This window comes from Asterias rubens, chromosome 22 (genome assembly GCF_902459465.1).
Source record: "Asterias rubens chromosome 22, eAstRub1.3, whole genome shotgun sequence".
Lineage (NCBI taxonomy): Eukaryota > Metazoa > Echinodermata > Asteroidea > Forcipulatida > Asteriidae > Asterias > Asterias rubens.
In genome coordinates this window covers 7,777,553-7,783,552 of record NC_047083.1, presented here as the reverse complement: position 1 = coordinate 7,783,552, position 6,000 = coordinate 7,777,553, and positions in this window count along the sequence as shown.

Genomic DNA, 6,000 nt, shown 5'->3' with positions numbered 1-6,000 from the left:
ACCAGTTAGTCTTTTGGAAATTCGGCGCTTGCACGGTAAGCAGAGAATGGCGATCGTAAGCGCAGAATTTGGCAGTAGGCAGAGCCATCAACCGTGGTGCCATTCAAAATGTTTCCCCTAAAGCTGGGTACCGTTACTACAAGAACAAAACTGCATTGCTTTTAAAAATACAGAACCAAATATCATGACCAATCTACTGTAAAAGGACTTGCAAAAAGTTTATCATACTTCGGGTATGATTTTTTCATGTACAAATATACTAATTTGGGCAACAAAAGTTACACATTTGGAATTACTTGTGCATTGTAATAAGTTTTTGAGAATTTGGCTACTACTCGAGGTGGTTTTTAGATGACTTGGATGGAATATATAACATAGAATTACATGTATAATTTATGCTAATTTATGTAAATGAGGGATATGATGAAAAAGGGCCTCAGCCAATGGGCCTGTCTTTCTGATTCCATTAGCCAATAGGCATAGTGTGCTCACTCATGTTGATGTAGATTTACAACACTCTCGTCCAATAAGAAACGAACTGGCTTTTCATAGAAACTAGTTTTGTATCTTCAATAGACCGATCCTTTAGGCTCCGGCCTCGCCGCACGTATGAGGAAGAACACAGGAGTGATTCATTGTAGATTTACAACACTCTCGTCCAATAAGAAACGAACTGGCTTATCATAGAAACTAGTTTTGTATCTTCAATAGACCGATCCTTTAGGCTCCGGCCTCGCCGCACGTGTGAGGAAGAACACAGGAGTGATTCATTGTAGATTTACAACACTCTCGTCCAATAAGAAACGAACTGGCTTATCATAGAAACTAGTTTTGTATCTAATATTCAAAAGACCGATCCTTTAGGCTCCGGCCACGACGCACGTATGAGGAAGAACACGTGAGTGAACACTCTCGTCCAATAAGAAACGAACTGGCTTTTCATAGAAACTAGTTTTGTATCTTCAATAGACCGATCCTTTAGGCTCCGGCCTCGCCGCACGTGTGAGCAAGAACACGTGAGCCTCTCAAATGCCTTCCTGCACAGACTTTATTTGTCCGACCTTCGTTGCGATGTGATTGGTCAATACGCGATGATGGGGCGGAGTGTCGGAGCAAAGGGGTGTCAGAAATACAGGGGTGTCGGAACATTGGGTCGTCAGAACATAGGGGTGTTGGAACATACGGGTGTCGGAAAAGGGGTGTTGGAACATAGGTGTTAACTGTGCCAAATATAAACATTTGCTTATTGGGTGAGCAGGTTGATGAACATGGGCAATGGACGATTTTAAAGTTTGATTACAACTCCCTCTTAAAAACTGTACTCTGCATTCCTTTGCATTTAGATAATTGACATATTCATTTACCTGAATTTTGCAGTAAGTTTATTGTTGATGATGCTGCATTATAAATTGTATTTTATAACTAATGACAACTGTTTTTTATTAATATTATTCAATTGTTTAATTGTTGTTTTGAAAAAGGTGTTGCCAACGTGTTTAGAGAACCAAAGCTGATTGGGAAAAAATTCTGATAAGTTTTTTTTCTGTATTTTTCTTTCTCTATCCTCGAAAAGTCAGACATAGCCTGAGGTAGCAGACCTGTAATTTCACCTGTGAAAGGGCAAGGCCATTTTCATTTTGAAAAGGGCACTTGCATTAGAAAATCTTGACAGTGGACACTATTGGTAATTGTCAAAGACCAGTCTGAGTGTTCTCACTTGGTATATCTCAACATATACATAAAATAACAAACCTGTGTAAATTTGAGCTCAATTAGTCGTCGAAGTTGCGAGAAAATAATGAAGAAAAATCACCCTTGTCAAACGAAAATGTGTGCGTTTAGATGCTCGATTTCGAGACCTCAAATTCTACATCTGAGGTCTCGAAATCAAATTCGTGGAAAATTACTTCTTTCTTGAAAACTATGGCACTTCAGTGGGAGCCGTTTCTCACTATGTTTTATATTATCAACCTCTCCCCATTACTCATTACAAAGTAATGTTTTATCATGTTTATGCTATTAATTATTTTGAGTAATTACCAACAGTGTCCACTGCCTTTAAAGCCATTGGACACTTTCGGTACAGAAAAAAAGTTAAAAGTTCACAGATTTACAAATAACTTACAGGGTTTACAGAAGGTAATGGTGAAAGACTTCTCTTGAAATATTATTCAATGAAATGCTTTACTTTTTGAGAAAACATTAAAACAATAAAACAGTATCAATTCTCGATATCGAGAATTTTGGATTTATTTTAAACACATGTCATGACACGGCGAAACATGCGGAAACAAGGGTGGGTTTTCTCCCGACCCCAATGACCGATTGAGCCTAAATTTTCACAGGTTTGTTATTTTATATATAAGTTGTGATACACAAAGTTAGGGCCTTGGACAATACTGTTTACCGAAAGTGTCCAATGGCTTTAAAGTCTATGGGAAACTTTTAAAGGGGCACTAAGGCCAAGACCAGGGCAACAGAGGCAATGGCCTCCGTGGTTCAATGAAATTCCAGGCCGGGCGAGGCAGAGCTGAAGCCACGGCTGATAAAAAAGATTGACAAATTACCTGATATGTTTGCTGCCCTCTATTGTCTCAGTCTCACGATGACGACAATGAAAGATTTTATTTTAATAATATGTGTAAAATATTTAAGTACAGCTACTGTTTGACCACATGTCCAAACAGATATTTCATTAGAGTATTTTAGTTTAATCATTAACAAAGAATTAATTAACGTGCATGTACAGTCAAAATATATTATAAACATTATATTATTATTATATTATATAAAAAAATTAAAATGTTAAGAGTTCTATATTTATGTTCGGATAGCGTTCCTCTGATGATGAGGAATTGAATGTTGTGTTTAAATAATGCCATAGGGAAAAGAGTAGATTTTGTAAATCTTTGCGTATTTTAATTTCCTGAAATATGCACTCCAGCAGGTATTTCATACACTTGTGAACAAGTCATTATTAATGGTCTGCCACAGTGAGATAGTCGAGTTGTAGCGGTGCTCTCGTGTGATCAATGCTCTCGCGTGAACTGCTGGTTGCCGACTTCTACTCCCCATTATAACTAAAATGGGACTGTAGTCGTGAAAGCAGTAGCCACGCGGTGCCAGTAGTCTCCGCGGGAATATTTGGAATATTCCGAATATTCCCGCGGTATTCCCGCGTAGTGCTATCACCGTGACAGTAATTTTTAACTACTTGTCCACAAGTCTAGTGTATCAAGGAAGGAATGTGCCCGTCACCTTTTCACCGACAGATACAAAAACTTGACTTCACAAAATGGCGTGGCGTGGCGTGTTAGTTCAGGTATAAGGAAAACCATGCAATTTTTAGGCATATTTGTGTGGATCATCTAACCATGTGCATTTTAAACGGTTTTGAACGCTTTTCATAGACCAATTCGCCCGATCCAAGGCAACGTATCCCTTTAAACAAAAATAGCTGCCATTCTTGAAAGTTATCTGTAAATGTCATAATTGATGCAGGTTTTATTGTTTTAGCAAAATATATCATAATTATTTAAAGTAAAGATATGAAAACACTGGGACCAAGTAAGAAAAGTATTTATTTTAGTTTTCCAGTTGGATATTTATTACTTGAACTCGTTAAGGAGGCTCTTTAAGGTTTTAGCCGACGATTTAAGATTATATGCTCATCAACTAAGAACATTCCATTGGTTATGTATTTAAAGAAAGTACCTTTATTTTATGTCATCATTACCTCTTACTAAACCAATGTATTTTTTGTTTGGATTTGGCTGGAGTAATTTTATGGTACATGGCTGCAATAACCAGAAGAAAACATGACCAAATCTTCTGAGTTATTTTATGTATTGAATTTCTTTCCTAAAGAAGGAACAAATCAAAGGACTGTATTTGGGGTTTTCTTTTGTGATTTTGTTTAAATGGCATCAGATCTCATTCAAATACACAAAGAATTTTGAATATTGAATATTTTATTCCCTTTCTTAAAAAAAAAGGCAATAAACCGCAAGTCAAACTGACTAGGGAATAAATTAAATAGTTTTGGGTTGAACAAAGAAGAACTGACTAAATAACGATAGCTTAGTTTGTAGAGCACTGTCATGTTCAAGTCCTGTTCTAAAAGTCGGATGAAACAAGTGTTCTGTTCAGTTTTGGGTATAGACGTGACCTCTCACGTCACTCGAAAACCCTAACATGATTTCGCGTATAGACAATGTGACCTCTCACGTCACTCAAAAACCATAACATGATTTCGCGTATAGACGATGTGACCTCTCACGCCACTCGAAAACCATAACATGATTCGCGCGCATGCCGCCGGGCAAACCGCTGGGCAAAACCTTTGTGTTTTGGTAGCCAACTAGAAAAATTTGACTCCCATAAATGGCCGAGCGTGTTTGTCGACGAGGTAAAAGGAAAACCACGCAATTTCGAGGCATATTTGTGTAGATCATTGTATTCTACTTTTACAACATCTTTCTAACCATATCAATTTTATAACAAACGGTCACAGGACACTTTTCAAAGTCCAACTCGACCGATCCAAAGCAACGTGTTCCTTTAATGCATAAATATGCTGCACTTTAAATTCATTGTTAATGACCTACATTTATAAATGCCCAAACTCATTATAAGTATTCAGTATGAAGATTTTTATCGATCAGTTTGAATAACAATTGACCAGGTTTAGTTCACGTACGATGCCCCCCTCTAAACTTGTTACTTTCTTGTGAAAGTTACCTTTTCTCATGCAACAAATTTACTACAAGAATACAACCTCTGTTCTTATTGGGCAGTCTTGGATCTTGCACTTTTTAAGAGAGCAAAAATAGTTTTATGTTAAATCAAAATCAAGACATAATAGTTTGTAAACACAAGACACATGTTCTGTTTCATAGTATACTTTATTCATGAAATCTATAAAAAAAACCAGACAAAAAAGTCTTTATTTACAGTCCATGTTTCAAAATCTAAATGTTCCATCTTCCTTTTGAGTTTCACTGTAAATGCAAATATATGCAAAATCATGTAAATGCATTAGTTACTCACACAACTGTTTTAAGCAGAAGTTATTTTGCTTAGCAAAAGTAGCAGGGAACCAGTATTGACTTGTACATTGCATTTGGTTGGTAACCTGCTGCATCTAAGCAAGATTTGATTTGAGCTCATTAGGTTTTATGACAGTGAACATAGCTATAACACGAGTCATCATACTTGTGCTACATGTTGCCTAGTCGGCCAATTAGCTTTCAGAGTCTTGTTTTTTTTAAATGAATATGTATGAACTTAATGAGTATGTATCGACTTGTGAGCCACTCAAAAGAGAGTACTTTGTATGTCAGATGTAAATGTGATTAGAGAACATAGAGTTATATATAAGAACCAGAGGGCGCACTGGGCAATTTATGCGGTCCGGTATGCGCGCATGCAGCCATTTTCTAAGTTGAAAAAACAGCATCGCACAGCGTGTATTGTGCGGCCATTTTGTAAGTTGACAAAACAGTATCGTGTAGCGTTCAATAAACCAGACTCCAACGTGCACTTCATATATTCAACGCGCGTACAGAATGGCGCGCATGTCTGCTTGCGGTCTTGCGCGTTTGTGCAAGCAGCATCACCAGTACGCCCTCTAGTTCTTATATAACTCTTTGGTAGAGAATGGTTACTGAAACGTTGACAATCACTGTAGTTAAATCCTGAAGAGTAAATAAATGCAAATGTGGATCTGAGAAAACTGGACTAAATTAATGTCTGAAATTGTTTTCCTTACCACCTAGACTTGATGACAAGTCGTTAGGCACTGCCTATTTGTTACTAACACACATTCTTCCATTCATGCAACAGTCACATTGCTATTATACACATGGAAAGTTAGCGCAGGGCAGCTAACTGCCACTGACTCGCACATAAGCTTGGGCGATATCACGATATTATCGAATATCGCGAGATTAATTTGGACACGATTTCGATATCGGATGGATTTGGTTTTAATCGAAATAT